The sequence below is a fragment of the Hyperolius riggenbachi genome, chromosome 1 (assembly GCF_040937935.1).
Source record: "Hyperolius riggenbachi isolate aHypRig1 chromosome 1, aHypRig1.pri, whole genome shotgun sequence".
NCBI classification, from domain to species: Eukaryota; Metazoa; Chordata; class Amphibia; order Anura; family Hyperoliidae; genus Hyperolius; species Hyperolius riggenbachi.
The window spans coordinates 122,404,303-122,427,699 of NC_090646.1; the positions used below are offsets into that span (position 1 = coordinate 122,404,303).

General features: G+C 43.3%; 1 protein-coding gene across 1 annotated transcript in view; it reads left to right on the top strand.

Moving 5' to 3' along the window:
* The first annotated feature begins 2,731 nt into the window (after positions 1–2,731).
* RHOH (ras homolog family member H) overlaps positions 2,732–23,397 on the top strand; it is a 68,834-nt gene continuing 48,168 nt past the window's right edge. Inside the window, exon 1 of the mRNA XM_068268101.1 lies at positions 2,732–2,950. The gene's annotated coding sequence lies outside the window, so the exon portion shown is untranslated. The remainder of the gene's footprint in view (positions 2,951–23,397) is intronic.

A 23,397-nucleotide genomic window follows, 5' to 3' on the forward strand; every position in this document is an offset into this window, starting at 1 on the left:
TACAGTATTTAGTTTAAATTGCTGTTGCCACTTTGCGATAGATAAGTGACTTTTGGGTTGCAGTTTGGGCACTCGGCCTCCAAAAGGTTCGCCACCACTGTCATAATCTAATGTCCCACCATTGCTAGGTTCATGTAAATTTGTCTCCACCCGTTACCACACCTATATTCTGGTCCATGGCCCACCCATTTTTCGGTGCGGCGCGATAAGCACGCCGCACAAAGTGATCCTCATATTTTTGGCACGCTAGGTGCAGTGTGCTGAATTCTGCTGCCTACAGTATGTACAGTATACGCTGTTCTCTAGTGCCTGCACTGTGTGCTGATTTACCTCCAGTGTGTACAGTGTAAGGTGTTACTCTGTGCCTTTACTGATTGTAAACCAGCTATATTGTATGCTGATCCCTGCTACTTTCAGTATGTACAGTATTAGCTGTAAAGCCTGGTACACACATACAATTTTGATTAGCCAATTTTAGCTCTGTTCATAAAATTCATTGTCTGTTGGCCCACTTACTGCACAGGGGTGGTAAAATTGGGGGTCAGTGATTGACCAATCAAAATTGTATGTGCGTATACATCTTTGATCTATGCCTATACTGATTGTAAATTATCTAAATAAAGGACAGGGGGCTCCTTCCAATATTTCGATGGGCAGGCCTGTTGTCTGTAGCTTACACCGCTGCTAAGTTCATGTACATTTGGCCCCACCCATAGCCACACCCACTCATCTCATGGTCATGCCCATTTTTTGCCACGGCGCGCGCAATATACCTCCCCGCCTGGTGCCCACAGGTGCCCCCGATCTCCAAGGACCCTAGAAACGCCCCTGGTGTATACCCCACTTTAGAGAAGTGAGCCCATCAACTACTAAGTATCATAGAAAATACATTGTTTTTAGCCAAGGTTTACACAGAAGTACTCGGTGTGTTTCGTTGACTTTGATTATAAGTAATGTTCACTTCTTCAGGAATTATATTCCACCTTGCAAAGTTCTCAGGTCAACTCTTGTTTTAAAATCGAATAAGGTAGACAATGTGAGTAACCAAATCTGATCAGGGGACAAACTGACCCCACATAATGGAAGCATCCAGAGGAGGAGAAAGACAGAAGGGAGGGGACAAGAAGAAAGGTAAAAGGAGGAAAAAAAGCATGGAAAAAAGAAACAATCACCTTCCTCCAAAATTGGTGCCTACAAAACAATCCATTAAACAACAGAGGGGAAGAGTATTAAATAATAGTTTCCATGCACTATATTTAGATTTAATCAGTTAATTGTCCAATTATACAAGGAATTGGGGTACCTTAAAATGACCCTATCACTGTATTTTTAATCTAGTATACATAATGAGGTTGCTTTAAGAGTGTTGACTGTGGGGGGGGGGAGGCGGAGATCTTTTGGCATAGCTACTCTGCAGCAGAATAAAACATTTGCAAGTTACATATTATCCAATGTCTGTGAAACTTTCTTTTTGTAATTTGTGATGTCCTGCATGACACTTCACACTGCTGAGGAATCCTTTTCTGTATTTTTTTCTCCAGCCTTCTTTTTTTTGCATCTATATTTTTCTGTATCTAGTACGGTAAATATATCAAGGTCCTTGTCTCCAATAAAACGTGTTCTGTTCTTTTCAAGATGAAGTTTCCTAGGTTATGTTTTAAACCAAGGCTTGTCATCGCTTTGGTAGGGATACAAATATGTTCACCAAGGTAAAAGGAAAAAAATCAGGGTATCCCCATTCCAGTTCAGTAATTTGGGATTCGGGGGTCACAACATGATCAGAGTTTCTAAAATTGCCTGTATTGCTGATTTTTTTTCCTAAGCTGCATAATTTTAGACACCAGGGAGATAGAGTCAGAGGATTTCCAGTGTATAGTGATGAGGTGCAGTGCAGCAGACAAAGAGTGGCATATTATAGGTTGCGCCTGCTTAGAGATAGTATTGAGATCTTGATTGAGAAGAGCTAAACCTGGTGTCAGTTTAAATGACAGGGACAACAATTTCCTTAATAGTGTTTCAACTTGTGACCATAGTGGGGTTTTTTTTACCGTAGGGCATTCCCAGAGCATATACAGGTCCTTCTCAAAAAATTAGCATATTGTGATAAAGTTCATTATTTTCTGTAATGTACTGATAAACATTAGACTTTCATATATTTTAGATTCATTACACACAACTGAAGTAGTTCAAGCCTTTTATTGTTTTAATATTGATGATTTTGGCATACAGCTCATGAAAACCCAAAATTCCTATCTAAAAAAATTAGCATATTTCATCCAACCAATAAAAGAAAAGTGTTTTTAAAACAAAAAAAGTCAACCTTCAAATAATTATGTTCAGTTATGCACTCAATACTTGGTCAGGAATCCTTTTTCAGAAATGACTGCTTCAATGCGGCGTGGCATGGAGACAATCAGCCTGTGGCACTGCTCAGGTGTTATGAAGGCCCAGGATGCTTCGATAGCGGCCTTAAGCTCATCCAGAGTGTTGGGTCTTGCGTCTCTCAACTTTCTCTTTACAATATCCCACAGATTCTCTATGGGGTTCAGGTCAGGAGAGTTGTGATTTGTATGTGTTTTAAATTTTTAGATTTTCGCGACAGTTCCTCTTTAAGTTTATTCTAGACAGCTTTCTTACTTGTGGTGGAGACTACGTTTTGTCATCAGCAGCCTTACGCTCACCTTGCTGCTGCTGTGACAGGAAGCGGATATGTGCAAGTAGATTATCACACAGTACAGATGATACATCTGTTTGATCTCTTCCTCCTTTGCCCCCTCCTCCATACTGCAAGACCCTCGCAAACCCTCCAGACAGCCAACTCCATCACTTTTTCTGGCACAAGAGGTGTAAGGGTCTACTGGAACTTGAACGCGGCTGAGTTATGCCACTGGCTCTTCTCGAAGACTTGGATTTCCACCTTAGCAGTGCCACGGAGTTACGCCATTCACTGGTAATTAATATTTTCACTTTCTTATTCTTCATCCTGTTATTTTTCTACCTTTTTTTGTAGGGGTCTGATCATTTCTATACTGTTCCTTTTTTGAGCTTACCAGCTTGCTTGCTAGTGTTTGTTTCACGACGATATGGGGGAAATTGAAATCTTTTAAAGATCTCTGTCATATACTGTACAGCCCTTTGTCTGTTGTATACATGTTTCCTGTACAGAGATCCTAGAATACATCTAATGTTTGAGTATTATAGCTAACATTAAAATGATCAAAATAGTTGAAATTAACTTAGTTATCTGTTCAAAATCACATTTTACAGCTGCTTAAAGCAATCTCGAGGTGGGTAAGAAAAAAAAGTAGATACTTACCTAAGAACAGGTAAGTCCTCCTCAACTCCTTCCGCCAATAGCCAGGACCCTCTTTTTATTTTCAGCCATGCTCAAGCACAGCCATACTATGCAGTAACATGGAGCCACTCACAGATGAGTGGCTTTGGCTTACTGTGCAGGCGCAGCCATATTCACGCAGGCCCAGTACAGCCGTGCTTGTACATGGCAGGGAGCCTGGCCACAACAACATATCTGACAAGCTCTTGTCGGATATGTTCAGAGGGTCCATGTGCAGCAACAGTGGGGGTGAGGAGGAGATGGGAAGCCTCTGGACTATCCACAGACTTCCCTCTACCTAGGAAATAATCTAAATTCTTTTTCCCCCACCTCAGATGCACTTTAAAGTGAAACTAGATATTATTATTATTGATATTGCAGAAAGTTCTGAATTAGGGTAATACCATTTGGCTAACGTTAAAAGATTCAAAGAGTAAACTTTTATTAGATAGTAATACTTTCTAACGACTCATCAAGGTGCTTCAGAAAGGAGCATGCAGCAGTCGTTGCTACAAACCAATGTGACAAGCAGGTAATATGACACCTTCCACAGAGTTTTGCAAAGTGCAATGGATAACTTATATCACTAGCTGTATTTCAAGGAGATCATTCTATTCCCTATTATAGCCATAATCTGATGTCCCTACTATAATGCCAATTTTTTTAGGAAACCAAATAATTATTATGTTTTTGGGATGTGGGAGGAAACCGGAGTGCCAGAAAAAATGGGTGCAGACACAGGAAGAACTTACTGTACAAACTCCATGCAGAAATGAAATTCCTCCCCATGTTGCCTATCCTCCATTAGAAAATGCTGTGGCAAAATCTGTCCTCATGGGGCTTCCTAACATCCTGCATAACTCAATGGAACATGTAATGAAACAGGCGAGGGTAGGACGATGAACCATATACACAACAGCAATACAGAGATGCCTCTGCCAATCAATAGACAAAGCTGTCAGGCAGGATTAGCCTGGGTCCTACTTAGGCTATTGATGGGCACCCCAATGAGATGCATAGAGGGGATGAGAATCAGCAATGTCTCCAAAATATTGCCATCTTAAAAGGTGGGACTTTAATCATTGTCATTACAGTGACAACATTGTACGAATTGTGATTTTCTTAATTTGACCAAAAATGGACATCAATAATTACTGCAGGTAGTGAAGTGAAAATATAAAAAGACCTAGTAGGTAGATTTGTCTTTATTTTTTTGTTTTGTTTTTTTTCCACTAAAGCTTCGCTGATGGTAGATTCTGGTATTCAGAGGATACTGGAAGATATTTTCTCTCTTTTTTTTTAATTCCCACCCAGAGACAACATGCTGTTCAGGAACTGCTGCTTTACATAGGATCTTTCAAAACTTGGTAGTGGTAGCTGAAAACTCTAGTTGTATGGGTCATGATTACATATTATACAATTATATTTAGTCCGCAATAGGAACCATGTTTCATTTTGTTTTAAGCATAATCTTTAGTCTGATTAACGAGAAGCTGCAAACATATTCCAATTTCTTAGTGTCCAATTTTGTATAAGTGTCCTGCCCAATTTCTCTGAATTATTATAATAATAGAGGGGCTATGGGATTGCGAACAGCAGAGTCACCTTAATAATAATTTAAAAAAAATACCTCATACTGTACTCTAAATAGAATACTACAAACGTTTTTGAATGAAATTCCAAGGTATTCATGTCATGAATGGAACACTTTTGATAGAATTTGAAGCCAATAAACATGTCATAATCCATATTGCCAAATAATGAACTAATTATGTGACTCTTGGCACTTAAACGCGGGTGTTTACATTGGTTGAATTAGGAAATTAAGAAAAGACAGCATCTATTGTAATCTTTTATAACTAGTCCCCGGTAACTGCCTAAACTTTTTGGCTTATTTTAATCAGAAATAAGTCATGTATTGTAAGAAACGACAAGCAGTCGGTACTTTCAAGCAATCCTGGAGATAATATAACCACATTTTACTCCCTTTTGGACATATAGATGTGGACTTGGCCACTGATTTTTCACCTGATTAGTTTAGTGACCTACGGAACCCATTTTTCATGTATGTGCCATTCTGTGCCCAATTTATAGTCTTTTAACTGTAGATGGTGAAGGTGCCTTGTGTATATCTAGCATGAAGGAGAGTGCGATCGTGAATAAGACCAAGACAACGTGAAGGATGTTGGAAGGGAAGTGTGAATGTTTTACTGTGCACTTTCTACGCCTTTCTTAAAAAAAACAAATCTTTTTCATTTTATTGATGATTTATTTATTTAGGTTTAACATATGTTTAGTCTGCATTGCTCTAAATGGTGAATCTTGATCAAAATGCTTGACTTTGGATTATTAAAAAATGTTGTTAGTAGTGAACAAATTTTTTTTTTCTTTTTAAAGCTAGAAATAATCACATATTGTAGATAGACCTTCTATTGAGCCGTTCTCATGATTATAGTGGACTAGTTTACTGATATGTTCATTGTTTCTCTAGCCTTTGTAAGCAATGCCTAGGATAAGATTTAATTCACATCTTTTAAATATTTTTATCTCAGAGGTCCTGATTCAGTACATTTTTCTCCTGAGTTTTCTCCCAGGAGATGTTTTTCTCAATTCATTTACAAAATACCTTTTCAGCAGCACCTAACAAGTAAAAAGTATTAAAAGAAAAGGTTAAGCAAAGTAAATCAGGATGAATAAAATATTTTTGGGGCCGTACTACTGTGCAAACGCGGGTTAACAACACGACCATATCAGATTGACGTAAATGAAAGACACTTTATTTGAAGAATATTTTTTGCTTGCTGGGGGATGAATATTAATTTTATTGATAAGATGTAAACACAACATCAGGGAGAAAAATCAGGAGAAAAGTTAATTGAAACAGAACTCCTGCTATAAATGGCCTTTGAAAATATAGTATGGAAACTAGTTGCGCCTGAAGTACACATGGCCTTGGTTGGTCTATTGAATAATTGTTTGCGTGTGGTCTAGTATTAGTCATGGAGAGAATCCAAAGACATAACAACAGAAGTCATTTAGGTGATACCTTTAATGACTAACTGAAATCTTGTACAGTTGAAATCTTGTACAGTTGAAATCTTGTACAGTTAGAGAAACTCCGACCAAGAATTGAACTTTATCCCAATCAGTAGCTGATACCCCCTTTTACATTAGAACTCTATTCCTTTTCACAAACAGACTATCAAGGGGCGCTGTATGACTGATATTGTGGTGAAACCCCTCCCACAAGAAACAAGAAAAGTACGTATTCTTGGCAGTCTGTGAACCTTGCTGCATTGTGGGAAATAGCTGTTTACAGCTGTTTCCAACTGCCAAAAAAACATGCAGCAGCTACATCACCTGCCAGCAGTAAAAATGTTCACTGGAGTTCCTCTTTAAACATTAAAGGTATCACCTAAACAACTTTTGTTGTTACGTCTTTGGATAATAGTTATGAGAAAAGATAACATAATATGGAACTTTATTCCTTTACATCCTCTCTTTTACATTCTTCTCTCAATAATTAATCTCTTCATTGTAACATAATATAATGTGGGGACATATTATTATTATGCAAGTATTTAAGGCTGACATTTTCTATAGTACTTTACAGAGTGCTACAATGCAGGTCACTAACTGTCCCTCAGAGGAGTTCTCAGTACTGCAAATATGATCAAAGATGCTGTTCCCTGTCACAGCCTGGCACCCATTTTTTGGGAACTCCAATCAACCAACCATTATGTTTTTGTCATGTGGGAGGGAACTGAAATGCCTGGAGGAAACCCATGCAAACATGGGGAGAATAAACACATTTCATGCGAAAGTGTGCTGGCCAGGAGCCTGAGACTCCAATGCAGTAAGACAAGTGCCCAGTAAAATAATGAATAATGAATTAAATAGATGAACGCAACTGTAAGTGATGATGTCAAATACAGATCATCATTCATTTTGTATTCTATGTCCGTGCTTCTGGTTTATTATGGCAAGAATGGTTTCCTCAGTGCAGTAGCCATAACAACCATTCGCAATATGGTGAAAGATTGATTCTGATTGGTTGATATCGTCCTTAAGGTGTCAAATAATGATACAATTTTGATTGTACAATCTTACCACTTCTACATAATGTGAGGAGCATCATTAGTGGGCCCCTTTACTTTTGGCACTGCCTGCATAAATAAGTATTTTGGGTAGACATATCATCATTACCGTTTGTAGTACAGCCCTAAATGACCTTGTACACATTTTATGTACTGCGCATGAAGATCGCCTGGCAGTGTGTTCATCAATAATTCTTAGCAAGTCATGAGATCTCATCTCTCATCAGTTATCGGTAGCTACACTGTTAGGTTATTGTGTCTTGCAAATACCTGGCATTTCTATAAAATAAGTGAGCACTATATAACATAGTTTGAGTCACCTTGTGCTGGTATCAACCTCAATTATACAATTCTGTATCAACAACAACGAAACATTTATAAAGCGCTTTTCTCCCGTAGGACCCAAAGCGCATAAGCTTGTATCAGGCTTTTAAAATACTGTTTGGCAAAGATACACAGGGCCCGATCCAACCTGCTTTTTCTCCTAAGTTTTCTCCTTGGTGATATTTCACATCTTATTAATAAAATGCCACCAGCAAGCAGTGATGAGCGAAAAATGCCAATATCCTTTCTGCAATTATTTTTGCAAAAATAATGCAAAATTCAGCTTTTGAGCAAAAATGCCATCGAAAATAATTTTGAAATAAGTTTATGATTTATTCGCATTTTTAGTGAATTTTCGCTGTTAATTAAACAATTTTCACCCATTTTGTGAATTTTCACGGTAAAATAGTGATTTTTTTACATTTTTCATGAATGTTCACGTCGTGTTTTCTTTGACCATATCGCAAAAATACAATGTGTTTTCGCTAATATTTTCAGTGCGAAAATGACTTTGGCAAATATTCGCAAGCAACACTGGCAGCAAGCAAGAAAATACACAGAATAATGTTGGCAGTACTTTTTCACCTACTTTTTGGTACTTTTTGAGTTGCAGAGTGCTGAAAAAGTTATTTTAAATGGAAGATGAAAATTATCTCCTAGGAGAAAACTTAGGAGAATAAAAAGGAACGAGAACACACTTTATTTATTTGTTAAGAAGGTGTTTTCTACTTGCCATGTTTTATTCTGATTATTTTATTCCTGTTCCATTTGTAACGAAGAGGACTTTGTGAGGTTCCCCATGAATGCTGATAATGCTTATCTCGAATGTACTGCAAAGTATATTGGCAGACCTGTTTGTGCTACATGTATACCACGTACTGATAGGGACCTGCCACAACATTTGGCAAGGAATAAATATTAGATAATACCCAAGCAGAATGCAATGCATCTTTAAGTGAACATGAATGTATCTATAAGAGTGAAAGAATAGTGTATTGCACTGTATCAAGCAAATCAAGTTATCTTGTTGCACATCGTAAATTTGAAGATAAACACCAAATTAGGAAATGGCATAGCTACATTGATATGGGTGTATCCACCAGTATTATGTGAGCCAATAGGCCTGAATCAGTATGGATTTTCCAGTCCAATCTATAGTAAACTTAGCCTGGTTGTATTTAAAGAGGAACTCCAGTGAAAATAATGTAATAAAAAAAGTGCTTCATTTTTACAATAATTATGTATAAATGATTTAGTCAGTGTTTGCCCATTGTAAAATATTTTAAATCCCTGATTTATATTCTGACATTTATCACATGGTGACATTTTTACTGCTGGCAAGTGATGTAGCTGCTGTATGCTGTTTTGGCAGTTGGAAACAGCTGTAAACAGCTATTTCCCACAATGCAACAGGGTTCAGACAGGAAACTGCCAAGAGTACGTACTCACAATTTCTTTGTGGGAGGGGTTTCACCACAATATCAGCCATACAGCGCCCCCTGATGGTCTATTTGTGAAAAGGAATATATTTCTCATGTAAAAGGGGGTGTCAGCTACTGATTAGGATAAAGTTCAGTTCTTGGTCGGATTTTTTCTTTAAGTTTGCCTTTCTTTTAATGAAGTTACCCGAGGTGACAGGGATATGGGGGCTGCCATATTTATTTCATTGTAAACAATGCCAGTTGCCTGGCAGCTCTGTTGATCTCCTGGCATAAGTAGTGCCTGAGTCAAAACCCTTGAACAAGCATACGGCTAATCCAGTAAAACCTGAGTCAGCTGGGGTAAGAGTATCTGATCTGCTGCATGCTTGTTCAGGGTTTATGGCTAAAAGCATAGGATCAGAAGGTAACTGGTATTGTTTATAAGGAAATAAATATGGCAGCCTCTCACCTTGGGTTCCCTTTAAGCATGCATTTAAAGTGGACCTGAAGATACCTTAAAAAAAAAAAAAAAGTTTTACTTACCTGGGGCTTCTGCAAGCCCTCTGCAGCCGTCCTGTGCCCGCACATACCTAGAAAGATCCTCTGATCCCCCGCCGTGGCTCACGTTCTCTTTCACCGGTCACCATCCACTGCGCCTGTGTGGCCCTGGCCACACGCGTCCTCGTCACACTCCCCTCACTGGAAGCATCCTGTGCAGGCGCAGTAGAGATCTTGTGCTGCGCCTGCGCATGACGCTCCCAGTGACGGGAACACGAATGAGAACTCGTACGGCACAGGCCGCCCAGGAGCAGTGAACGTTGACTTCTAAGTCAGCGAAAGAGAAAGTGAGCTGTGGCGGGGGACCAGAGGATCATTCCAGGTATGCGTGGGAACAGGACAACGGCAGAGGACTGGCAGAAGCCCAAGGTAAGTGAAACTTTTATTTATTTTTTTTACGGTATCTTCAGGTCCGATTAAAGAATACATTGGTGGTATTTTTGTTCAGTATACACTTTTAAGAGGTTTTTTTTTTTGGTTTTTTTTTATAAAACTCTGGTGACTTCCGCTCACCTGCTTTCACCACTATTTATTCACTTTGGCTATAGTAATCACCAGAATGTATAGTATGCAGGAGAACAGAGGCGCCAAAAGGATAAAAGGAAGCTAAATGAGCTTAAAAACCAAATTCTTGGTAAATAGAGGAGGTAGTGGTGGACTTACCTCCTCCAATTAGACACACAACGACTGTAGTAAACACAGTCAATATATTTTATTTATGAACTCCAAATATGCAACGCGTTTCGCAGGTTTGATCCCGCTTCATCAGGCAATAACAACGGAGCAATAGCATATGTGGTCAGTAGAAGAGCCAGGCACCTCTGTGTTTACCAGAATGTATAGAAACACCCTCTGAATGTTGCTCATTGTGACATTGTGAATGCCGGTGAATGCAATTGCATCTGCACAGTGCACACTTTATTGAGATCCACTGAAAATTTCCTAAAAATGTCTCCATGGGGAATTAACTGGTCACAAGGAAAATCTGGTGTACGTTAAAAAGGGGCCCTGGGAAAAAAGGGCGCGGGGTTTTAAACGATAAGCATGGATAACGTTTAAAAATATATTGTACTATATTTTGTTTATAAATAATGTTTTATAAAGTTATAAATCATTAAATAATGTGCATGAAATCGGCAATTGTGAAAACGTTAATCTTCCGTTTAAAAAGTGAAATGCATAATAACGTTTAAAAAAATTTAGTAAGTAACCCTCCCTGTACCTACCCCTAACCCCTAGACCCCCGTATTGGTGCCTAAACCTAAGACCCCCTGTTGGTGCCTAAACCTAAGACCCCCCTGGTGGTGCCTAAACCTAAAACCCCCCTGGTGGTGCCTAAACCTAAGACCCCCCTGGTGGTGCCTAAACCTAAGACCCCCCTGTTGGTGCCTAAACCTAAGACCCCCCTGGTGGTGCCTAAACCTAAGACGCCCCTGGTGGTGCCTAAACCTAAGACCCCCCTGGTGGTGCCTAAACCTAAGATCCCCCTGGTGGTGCCTAAACCTAAGACTCCCCTGATGGTGCCTAAACCTAAGACCCCCCTGGTGGTGCTTAAACCTAAGACTCCCCTGATGGTGCCTAAACCTAAGACGCCCCCTGGTGGTGCCTAAACCTAAGACCCTCCTTAGTGATCACTGTATTGGGTGTAGAATAATGTTTTAGAAACAGTAAGGGATAAAATATATTACAATTTACGTTACGTAGTGATCGCTTTATTTTGTGAATAATAATGTTTTACAAACAGTAAGGGATAACATTTAAAATAATGTTTTATTGAAATAGGAAACGTAAATCATCACAAGCAGTTATAAAACATTAAAAATCTTCGGGCGCCGTTGGAAAACGTTATTATTCTCGGGCGCCTTTTTTTCCTGTTCGGCGCCCAGTAAACGATATTTATTATGGGAGTGAATGGCGGCGCCTGATTTGTCCACTAGCCACCTGCGCCCTTTTTTACTGTTTCCGAAAATCTGAAGTGTCTGAGCTACGGGGTTTTTTCAGTGAGTCCCTTATTGCAGTGTTCTGTGGTCCATGGAGCAGCTCATACTAAGTCATAGCTGTAGCACACCACTTGTGCCTTCAACCAATTTTTCTTCAGCATATGAGTAATTACTTTAGTAGTCCAATTCTATGGACATTCCATGTTCAGAGTAGGAGCTCTTCCGAAATGTTAGCTTTGCAAAGCAAATGGTGCACCCAAATAAAACTGATGCTAAATTGTGATGTTTCTTTTATTTTGGTCAGTTTTCACTAGCAAATGACTCTCAACATACTATACTCACAATATTTCCATTTTATGCCTAAGTAGTTTAATAGATTATTAATCGACAATCAGGGATGCAGTTAGGCCCAGGTCGACCAAGCGGCTGCTTGGGGCCTCACCCACAGCAGGGGCCTCCCAGGCTGCCCTGTTTGTGACTTGTATGGCCGTTGCTGTTCTATGACTTGTATGGTCGCTTCATCACACACACACCTCAGATCAGTGGCTATGTGAACAGAGGGGAGAGCGATGCAGTGACCACAGAGTACATTTACATTGCAGAACTGAGGTCATTGCTCATTTCCTGCAATTGAAGTGTGCCGCTGCTCTCCTCTATTCGGGTCCCTGGCGATCTGCATGTGTGTGTGTTGAGAATGGGGAGCCAGAGGGATGATACAGAACCCCATTGACACCATTGATCTATGTGGGCGGGGGGAGCACCTATACTGAGACAAGGTGCACCTTTGGCTACCTACCTATACTGGAGGACCACCTATTTGGGGGAGGCACCTTTAGCTACCTACCTCTACTGGAGGACTGTGTGCTGCTTGGGGCTACAAAAACCTTAGCAGTATCCCTGTTGACAATTTTATTTTCTGTTGCATCCTTTATACTCTGACAGTTGAAAAAGTGGCAATTTATAAAGCAGTGCAGTTTATTAAGTGATTATATGTATTTTAAGGGTGATCTCTAATCATATTGGCTAAAAAATAAAAGTATACTTGCAGGTTAAAACGTCACAAGCATAACTGTTTTTTAAGTACTATATTACTGAAGCAAGAATCTGAGAGGGGACTTTCACATTCTTGTGAAACAGATGAAGTGTGAAAAACATCTGGTTCATGTAGAAAACAATGCTAAAAATAATAAACACCGTGGCATGCACCCTGCAAACTGATGGTGAAATGCAATATCTAAGTTTGGCAGATTTTCAGTATTGTTATTATTATTATTAATGATTTATAAAGCACCAACATAGTTTGTGGCGCTTTACAAAGTAGGAAAACAAACAAGGGGTACATAATGATACAGACAATGATATACATCAAATATGGACACTGGTACAAAATACAGAATTGGTGGTTACAATGACAAATTTAACACGATGAATAAAACGTATAACAGAGTGCAAGCTCCGAAATGAATGACAAATTCCAAGACACAAAAGGGTGAGAGAACCCTGCCCTTGCGAGCTTACAATTTAAAGGAATGGGGGGAAACGAGGTGGGGAAGTATGCAGTATAGATGCAGGCAGTGTGTATTTAGGTTATCTAGTAAGCAGTAAAACTTGACGAGAGGTCGAAGGAGGAATAGCCTAAGTTAGAGCATATGCTTGGCAGAAAAATGAGTTGTGAGACAGCATTTAAAGATTTCAAAGGTTAAAGAGTGACTGATGTGCTGTGGAAGGGCATTCCAGAGGAGAGGTGAAACACGTGAGAAGTCTTGTATACGTGAATGCGAGGAGGTGATTCTAGATGAGGACAAAAGAAGCTCATGTGCAGATCTGATCTGAGATTGCGGTTGGGTTGGAAACAAGTGAGAAAATGTATAGGGTAAAGAGATTGTTGAGAGCTTTGTAGGTTAGGGTTAACATTAAAATGGACACTTTCGGTAATTGCCAACCAATGAAGATCTTGGCAGAGAAGAGCAGCGGAGGAAGAGCGAGAAGAGAGATGAATGAGATGAGCAGCTGAGTGGGGCAATTCTTTTCTAATGTTGCAAAACATATTCATTGACTGCAATGCAGACTAGCGGCTATGGTGTGCTTATTTTGGGCATGGATCTATTATGAGTTTGGCTACAGTGTGGTAGTAGTGGGGATGGTAGAGAGGGAGGTTAGTACTGGGTGTGAGGAGGTAAAAGGTTAGTGTTGAGCATGAAGATGGGGAAGGTTAGTGGTGGGCATGAAGAGGGAAATGTTAGTTTTAGACGTGAGGAGGGAGGTTAATGTCAGGTGTGGAGGTATTCAGACAAATAAGGTAGCTGTACTCATACTACACAGACCATAAATATTGATTTGTAGGTGTGAAGCTATTACTGATATTTCAATTATTGGTAATTTCTTGTGCCAACATTACCTGCTGCTATAGTTCATGAATCCTAAGGAGGGGATCTAAACTATATTAGGCAGGTGGTGTTAATGTATTGGCTGTTTTAGCTTCTGGACATAATGCTTTCTAAATCTGTAATGAGTATAAAGATTAGATCTTCTTCTCTTGCACTCATGATATGCCTGTTCCAGGTATGTGACTGGTAAAGTATTATATCCTGAGGATCAACATTACAGCCAGGCTTCTAGCCTTTTCAAAAGGAGGTCACCAATGCATCTTCCCTGTTAGTTTTATGACATAAGATATACGAAAGTTAGGTTGGGGTTATTAAAGAATTGCTGAACTAGGGATGTCCTCCTTATAGCAGCTGATTGATTTGCTTGTTCACTCCCTTTGATTGCTGAATGTAACAGTCAGTATTGCATTGTTATCAGTTCTGACACTGTTGTCACCCTCCATCCTTCCTATATGCCTTTGCAGAACTTGAATTAAAGTCAATCTGAAGCTAAATAAAAAAAAGTCACTCACCTAAAGAGGGGGGGGGGGGGGGAAGGCTCTGTGTCCTATAGAGTCTATTTACTGTTCCTCACACAGTCTACTCGTTCCAGCGCTGGCTCCCCCGTTCAAATGTCCCACAGCAGGAGGCTTTGAAAGTCTTCGGAAGCCCAGGTGCTCCTTAAGATGGATGGCTCTGTACTGCACATGCGCGAGAATGTGTGCTCACGCATATGCAGTACGGAGCGACCTGTCTTTGGAAACATTTCGGCTCCTGAAGCCTCCCGCAGCAGCCAAGGACAGTTGCAAACGGGTCATCCATTTCTGGAATAATTCTTAGCAAAAAATACCATCCAAAGAAAGCCTAATTTGTGGCAAAAAAAACGATGTATAAATCATTTTGGTATCATAAGTGGCGATAAAGTTATTGGCAAATGAATGGGAGGAGCTTGAAATGTGAAAATCGCTGTGGTTTTTAAGGGCAAATAACCTGTGGTGGTTAAAAGAGAACTCCAGACAAGAAAACAATCCTACCTAATAAATACAAGTGTCTCTGCGTCCCATGTCCCTGTGTGTGTGTTTTTTTGCAGTGCGCATGTGCAGGGAGGGACACAGAGACCCTGAGGAGAGCTGGGGGAATGACGTGGTGGGGGGCCAGGAGGGGCAGGCATGTGAGCGCGTGGCAGGCATGCGGAGCGATGACAGACCTATCCCGTTTTTAAACGGGCTAAGGTCACTAGTATTCAATATAAATAGCTACAGAGGTCCTACACATGAACTATGTGGCCATTGATGCTCGGGGGAACTTAGGTTAAACTTCACTTCAGCCTGATCCACTTATTCACCCTGGAGGACAATGCACTGTTGTAGCCTTTGCATCACTGTCAGTATTGCCTGAGGAGCCTATCTTTGGGAGTTGCTGCACACCAACTCCCTGACAGCTGCTTGAAGGTTATTGCTGTCCGGAAATTGGTAAACACACAGGAGCTTCGTCATGGAGCCAGGTGTGAAGAAGAGGAAGGGTGTGATGATCCGCTCAGCTGGCTGCACTGGCAGACAGCTGTTTGACCATTCCTCTAGTCTGTGGGCTGCAGGTCTCTGGAAGAAAGACCTGTATTTCCATTGCAAGTTTCTAGTCTGTTCTGCTGCTGAGGAATTTGCATGCATTCGTTATGCAAATCCCCTACCTGCCTCCTTTGATGACTGGCACTATAAGAGCTCTCTGCTCCCAGAATGCTTTGCTGGTCATTCCTTCAGGGTTTGTAGTAAACACTCTTTGAGTGTCAGCCATGCTACTTCTTGTTAAAGTTATCTTAGAGTAATTCTTAGGACTACACTAGGCAGTTTCCCTAGTGCAGTTAGGATTGCATATCTGTTTGTTTGTCTGTTACGATTGTCCTGTCCCAGCGGTGGTCGACAGGAAATCGTTCTGTTTGTCTGGGGTGATAACCAGCGCTGCGGTAGTTATTGGTAGCCCCTTCTGATCTGTCTTGTCTGGATCGCAATAGCCTCTAGCAGTAGTGGCTGTGGATCCTTCTGATCTAGTTTCTGGAGTATAAGCTGGAGCTGCGGTCGCTTCTGGCTACCTCGTCTAATCTGTCTTGCCTGGATCACAATAGCCTCTAGCGTTAGTGGCTATGGATCCTTCTGATCTAGTTTCTGGAGTGTAAGCTGGAGCTGCAGTTGCTTCCGGCTACCTCATCTGATCTGTCTTGTTTAGATCGCACTAGCCGCTAGCGTTAGTGGCTGTGGATCTTTCTGATCTGTGTTCCTGCTTGGATCACACTTGCTCTGGCGGAAGAGCGGTGGATCCTTTCTGCCTAGTTCCTGTTTCTCGTTTGTCTGTCTTGTCTGATACGGGCGCTTGCTGTAGGCTCGGTGAGGTAACCGTTAAGCAAGCGTTCACGTTCTTTGTTTTGTGTTTGTCTGTCGGTGGTTAATTAGGCGTGTTTGTCTCTGTTGTGCTTAACACGCGGAGACCGCGCTATAAACGCGTTCGCTGTTGCGAATGAGTGCGGTGTTCGCCTTTAGTTAGCGTTTGTTATTTTCTTTATCATTCTCATTGTATTATTTGCTGTGCCTTTGCTCCTCTTGTGTTCTGTTCTAGTCTGTCTTGTGTCACTTCTGGCGATCGCCTTTCTCGCGATCGCGTTCCTACTTTTGTTTCTGCTGATGTGTGTTCACCGTCGCAGGGTCGTGACTAGATTGGTGAACACACATTCGTCCTGTCCCTGTGCTCTTTCTCTTTATGGGCTGTTCAGCCCCGCATTGTCTTGATCTGTACAATCCCCATCTGGCATCTGTGGCCGTGCAGCGATTGTACTCGTCTGCACTCCACAGCGCCATCTGCCGCTGGGAATTGCCCTCTGCTGGTACATTGCACCTAGCCTGGGTTCACCCAATGATACGCTTGTGGAAGGTTTTCGCTGTGTCAGTGCGCATCTCGTGCGCTGACCACGAAAACGATTCCGCAAACGTTACAAAGGGTAATACTTACTGTTGATGGGAGGTGTAGTGGTCACCGTTGATGAACACCACTTTTTGAAGCATACTCACCATTACTATGCCTTTGTTTGACATCCCAGAATAATAGAACAATATACTCAATTTCTTCTCAGCAGAAGCAATTAGCTAGAATGTTTTTGGAATGGTCATTCCTTTATACTTCCATTGCAATGACTTTTGTTTTGTTTCTGGTGTGTGATTTTAATGTGATAATTTATCAAAAGCCACCAATAAAGCAAAGGATGTCTTTGGGTCTGAACTGGGGATTGGCAAAAGCTCACAGCATTTATGAACTCTAATGTCATTCTGTTCAGGTGTTAGCATGACACCTAATGTGGACAAACCTTTGAACATTTCAGGTCATTGTGGATGGTTTGTTGCTACGTGCTGTGATGTGAGTTGTCTGCCATTGCACTGATGTAGGCGCCTATTCTAGCTCTGCAGCTGGACCGGTGCTCACTGCTTTGTCACCACTTCGTCTTCATGAGTAAACAGCATTCAACATCAATCCTTTATTAATGCAGAATTTATTCCCCAGCTGCTAACAGGGTAGAAATTCAGACTCAGTCTAAAAAATTTCTGTATGACTCTTGTATTTATCTGTTAGAATTGGGTGCACTGTTTGGCAGCACACGTGGTTTTCAATATGTTTTTTACGAGATACGGTAATTGGCTTCCCCTAAATTGGCCCTAGACTACAACTGCCACATGACTATGGTAAGGATTAGATTGTGAGCTGAGGCACAGTCAGGCCCAGTGCACACCAAAACCGCTAGCAGATCCTCAAAACGCTAGAAGTTTTAGGAGCAGATTTCAGAGCAATTCTAGCCATGCTTAGAGAAGTTTTCTAAACATGCCTAGCGTTTTTAGGAGCGTTTTTATGTAGCAGATTACAAATATTGTTACAGTAAAAGCTGTTACTGAACAGCTTCTGTAAAAAAAAAAGCCTGGAAAACATCTCTGATGTAGCGTTTTCCAGAGCGGTTTGAGCTTTTCCTATACTTTACATCAGGGGTCTCAAACTCGCGGCCCGCGGGCCATTTGCGGCCCGCGATACAACATTTTGTGGCCCCAGGGCCCCAGAGCTTGTAGGGGCCCCCAGTGGCTACAAGAGGAAAAAAATGTTTTCAAATCGGCCTTATAGTTTTTGAGAAAATCGATTTTAAAGTTGCAAAGGAAAAAACTACACATTTAAAAACCCGCCGACTTTAATGGTTAATAGCAAATCCACCTCAAATGCTAGCAAATCCACCTCAAATGCTAGAAAGCCTAAATTTGCAGGATATGTTAAGGAGATCATTAGGAATAAGAGGAAAAAACAATTTTTCAAAAAGACCTTATAGTTTTTGAGAAAATCGATTTTAAAGTTTCGAAGGAAAATAGTATACTTTTAAATGCGGTAAATGTCACTTTTAGTAGCAAACCTAACGGTAGTGTAATTTTACATGTATCAAAAGAAAGAGCAATACATTTCCAGACAGGGTTTCCAGGGGGTCCATACGCAGCCGCAGCGCTTTGGCCAGGGATCGCTATACAGCCACAATATGGCTGTATGAAGATTCCTGGCATTTTTTCCTATTTTCCCATTTTTTTTTTTTTTATGTTTAGAGTGTGGGAATTTTTTTTAAAAAAATTATGTGGGGTCCCCCCTCCTGAAACTTTTTAACCCCTTGTCCCCCATGCAGGCTGGGGTAGCCAGAATGTGGAGCTCCGACCAATTGGGGCTTCACACCCTGACTATACCAGCTGCAAAAAAGGTCCCTTAATGCTGATTTTTGTTCCAGGGTATCTGTTGGGGGGGGGGGGGGGGGGGGTTGGGGGGAGGGCAGGTTTATTTTGCTCTGGGGCCCCATTGTTGCTTAAAACGGCCCTGCCTGCCGGCAAAAGCAAAAGAGACACGGAAGCGAACTATATTTGCCCATTTTACCTTATAGTTCGCTTCAGTGCTCCCAAGTAATCCGCCGCATCCCCGCCGCTAAACAAGGGCTGCAGACCCCCAAATCCCCCGCGCAAACATCCACGACTGCGCTGAGGGGCAGAGCTTCCAGCTGTAGCTCTGCCCCTCCTGACGTCAATCGCCGAATGGATCGCCGCCTCTCCCCCGCCCCTCTCTGTGAAGGAAGAGTGAGAGGGGCGGGCAGAGGCGGCGATCCGCCGCGATTGACGTCAGGAGGGGCAGAGCTGAAGCTGAAAGCTCTGCCCCTTCCAGGAAATGCCGGCGGATTGCCCCCCGGGGCGATTTGGGGGCTCTGCAGCCCTCGTTTTGCGGCGGGGACACGTGAACTCCCTTATGCGGCCCAGCCTCATCCTGACTTTGCCTCCTGCGGCCCCCGGGTAAATTGAGTTTGAGACCCCTGCTTTACATTGATGCAGAAACGCTTCTGCAAACCGCAAAAGTGCTGCAGGACCCACGTTTGCGGTTTGCTAAAAACCGCAAACCGCCGGTGTGCACCATCCCATTGAAATACATTAGCCAAGCGTTTTCCAAGGCATAAGCAGTTTGCGGATCACTTTAAAAACCGCTCGGTGTGCACCAGGCCTTAGTTACAAGACTCTGTAAACCGCTGCGGAAGATGTTGGCGCTATATTAATACTAAATAATAATGAGCAGTGATGAGCAAAACTGCCAATATTCTTTTTGCATTAATTTTTGCGAAAATAATGTTAAATTCGATTTTCGAGTGAAAATTCTACTGAAAGTTATTTTGTTATTTTTGCAGTTTTCTCGAATTTTCATGGTAAAAATACAGATTTTTTTGTGATAAAAATATAGTTTTTCTGTGTTGTCGTGCCTTTTTTTGTGGGAAAATATGTATTTTTCGCATTTCCATGAAAAACTTGAAAATACAAGCTATTATACACAAAAATTTCTCGAAATCGAAAATTGCATTTTCTATGCGAAAATGATTTTGTCGAAAATTCATAAGCAACACTGATAATGAGTAACATAGTGCCCAGCTGTGGTATATGCTGTCTTTCTGTGTATATTGTGATCCCAGCAAACCTCTGTAAACACTGTAACAACAGGGCCGGTTCTAGACTTTTTGCTGCCTGAGGCAAACTTGTGAGGATGTGCCCCATCTCCTAATTTGGAGTGATTACACAGCACCCAACAATGTACTCTGCTTCATTTAATGTTCTCATATGACATGCTGCAGCTCAAAACAATAGCACACTGGCTGGCTGTGAGTCTGTGACAACAAACAGACTGCTCACCCTCAGCCACTCCATTCCTCCTCAGGAAGGTACACACAGTACGGAAATGCTGCCCCTGAAATCTCTGCGCCTGATGCACATGTTTCCCCTTGCTTCATGAGAGAACTGGCCCTGTGTAACAACACTGCAACTACTGGTGTATGCAGCTGCATGTACTGTCCTATGGAGAGTGGAGTGATTTGCCTTCTTAAAACAGAAGAAAACTTCTGCAATAATTCAGCTTTAAGTGAACATTTGTGGTTAACCACAATGCACCTCTACTGAATATGCAAATTATCTCTTTATGCCCCTGTAAGCCAGGCTAGCATCCAGAACTGCTGGTGTATAGCAAGTCTATAGCTTTAAATATGACACAGCCACACCAACCCCACGTGTAGACAGCCTGTTTCGGACTTTTGGTCCTCATTAGTACATGGCAAGGATTGATTAAGGGGTTTCTGCTCCAGTCTGGGACCCCGTGCACCTGCCTGCAACCTCATGCACTTGCCTGCAACCTTATTCGCCTGCCTGCAGCCCTGTGCTTCTGCCTGTGGCTCTGTGTTCCTTCCTGTGCCCCTGTGCTCCTGCCTGCCACCCTATGTACCTGCCTGCAGCCCCATTCTCCTGCCTGTGACCCCATGCATCTGCCTGCTGCCCTGGGCTCCTGCCTGCCACCCTATGTACCTGTCTGCAGCCCTGTGCTCCTCCTGCAACTCCATGCACCTGCCTGCAGCCTCGTGCACCTGCCTGCGGCCCCATTCACTCCCTACAGCCCTGGGCTCATGCCTACGACCCCACACACATGCCTGCCGCTCCGTGCTCCTGTCTGTGACCCCATGCACCTGTCTGCTGCCCCGTGCCCTGGCCTGCGACCTCATGCATCTGCCTTCAGCAACGTGCACCTGCTTCTGAGCCCATGCACCTGCCTGCGGCTCCATGCTCCGGCAGCCTCGTGCACCTGCCTTCAGCAACGTGCACCTGCTTCTGAGCCCATGCACCTGCCTGCGGCTCCATGCTCCGGCCATCAGCCTCATGCACCTGCCTGCGGCCCCATTCACCTCCCTAAGCCCTGTGCTCCAGCTTGTGACCCCATACAAATGCATGTAGCCCTGTGCTCCTTCCTGTGACCCCATGCACCTGCCTGCAGCCCCATGCTCCTGCCTCTTACCCTGTGCTCCTGCCTGCAGCCCCATGCTCCTGCCCCTTACCCTGTGCTCCTTCCTGCAGCCCCATGCTCCTGCCTCCTACCCTGTGCTCCTGCCTGCGGCCCCGTGCTCCTGCCTCTTACCCTGTGCTCCTGCCTGCAGCCCCGTGCTCCTGCCTCTTACCCTGTGCTCCTGCCTGCAGCCCCATGCTCCAGCCTCTTACCCTGTGCTCCTGCCTGCAGCCCCATGCTCCTGCCTCCTACCCTGTGCTCCTGCCTGCAGTCCCGTGCTCCTGCCTCCTACCCTGTGCTCCTGCCTGCAGCCTCGTACTCCTGCCTCTTACCCTGTGCTCCTGCCTCCAGCCGCAAGCTCCTGCCTCTTACCCTGTGCTCCTGCCTGCAGCCCCATGCTCCTGCCTCTTACCATGTGCTCCTGCCTGCAGCCCCATGCTCCTGCCTCTTACCCTGTGCTCCTGCCTGCAGCCCCGTTTTCCTGCCTCTTACCCCATGCACCTGCCTCCAGCCCCATGCTCCTACCTCTTACCCTGTGCTCCTGCCTGCAGCCCCATGCTCCTGCCTCTTACCCTGTGCTACTGCCGGAACCCCTATGCTCCTGCCTCCTATCCTGTGCTCCTGCCTGCAGCCTCGTTCTCCTGCCTCTTACCCTGTGCTCCTGCCTGCAGCCCCGTGCTCCTGCCTCTTACCCTGTGCTCCTGCCTGCAGCCCCATGCTCCAGCCTCTTACCCTGTGCTCCTGCATGCAGCCCCATGCTCCTGCCTCTTACCCTGTGCTCCTGCCTGCAGCCCCGTGCTCCTGCCTCCTACCCTGTGCTCCTGCCTCCTACCCTGTGCTCCTGCCTGCAGTCCTGTGCTCCTGCCTCTTACCCTGTGCTCCTGCCTGCAGCCCCATGCTCCTGCCTCTTACCCTGTGCTCCTGCCTGCAGCCCCATGCTCCTGCCTCTTACCCTGTGCTCCTGCCTGCGGCTCCATGCTCCTGCCTGCCAGCATCATCTGCATAAAGAATGTATATTTCTTATGTGGTGCTCAGAATATAAAAAAATATATAAATAGACAAAACAAATAACATTTATATCGCGCTTTTCTCCTGGCGGACTCAAAGCGCCAGAGCTGCAGCCACTAGGGCGCGCTCTATAGGCAGTAGCAGTGTTAGGGAGACTTGCCTAACATACATATACACATGCGGGACTAGCGACAGTTCCGGCGAGGTTGCGGCGACAGCTGTAGCCGGCGATTGAACATGTCAATCGCCTGGCGACAGCTCCGACGTTTCATACACACGGGCGAACTGTCGCCGCAACACGCGCGTGCCACGTGGTTGTAAATAATACAGCTGGATAGTAGTGTGTGATAATGTTACTAAATCGATTATCTGTGACGAGGGGCAACTGTAGAGTGAGAATCTTTATCTGCATATGGAGACATACATTGTAGACACAATGGGCTTCATTCACAAAAGGGTGCTAACTTAGTTAGCATGCCTAAAAGCCCCTTAGCACGTCTAAAGCCCTTTAAGACACGCAAAGTTAGTTTAGCACTGCACGGTGCGCGCGAAACGTTGCACCGGGTGCCCCCTAAAACGTCGCACCATGTACAAATGAAACGTTGCAATGTGCGACGTTTCAGGCGCACCCGGTGCAACGTTTTAGGGGCACCTGGTGCGACCTTTTAGGGGAATCCGGTGCGACATTTCGCGCGCACCGTGCATCGCTAAACTTTGCGCGTGATTAATAAAAGCTTTGGGCGTGCTAACTGAGTTTAGCACCCTTTTGTGAATCGAGCCCAATGCCGCGCTAATTATTTTAATGATGTATAAAATAAAATTGTGAAAAACATGAGATATATGAAAATGGAAAAGTAGGAAACATGCTGTAACATGCATAGACAGCATTGGCTTTGTTTCCTGTCGCTTAGAGTCTTTAGCATGTAAACGGTTAATGTTGGCAGCGTATGGTTACACTTTGTTGTACAGCAAAAGGAGCGACCACAATGGTGT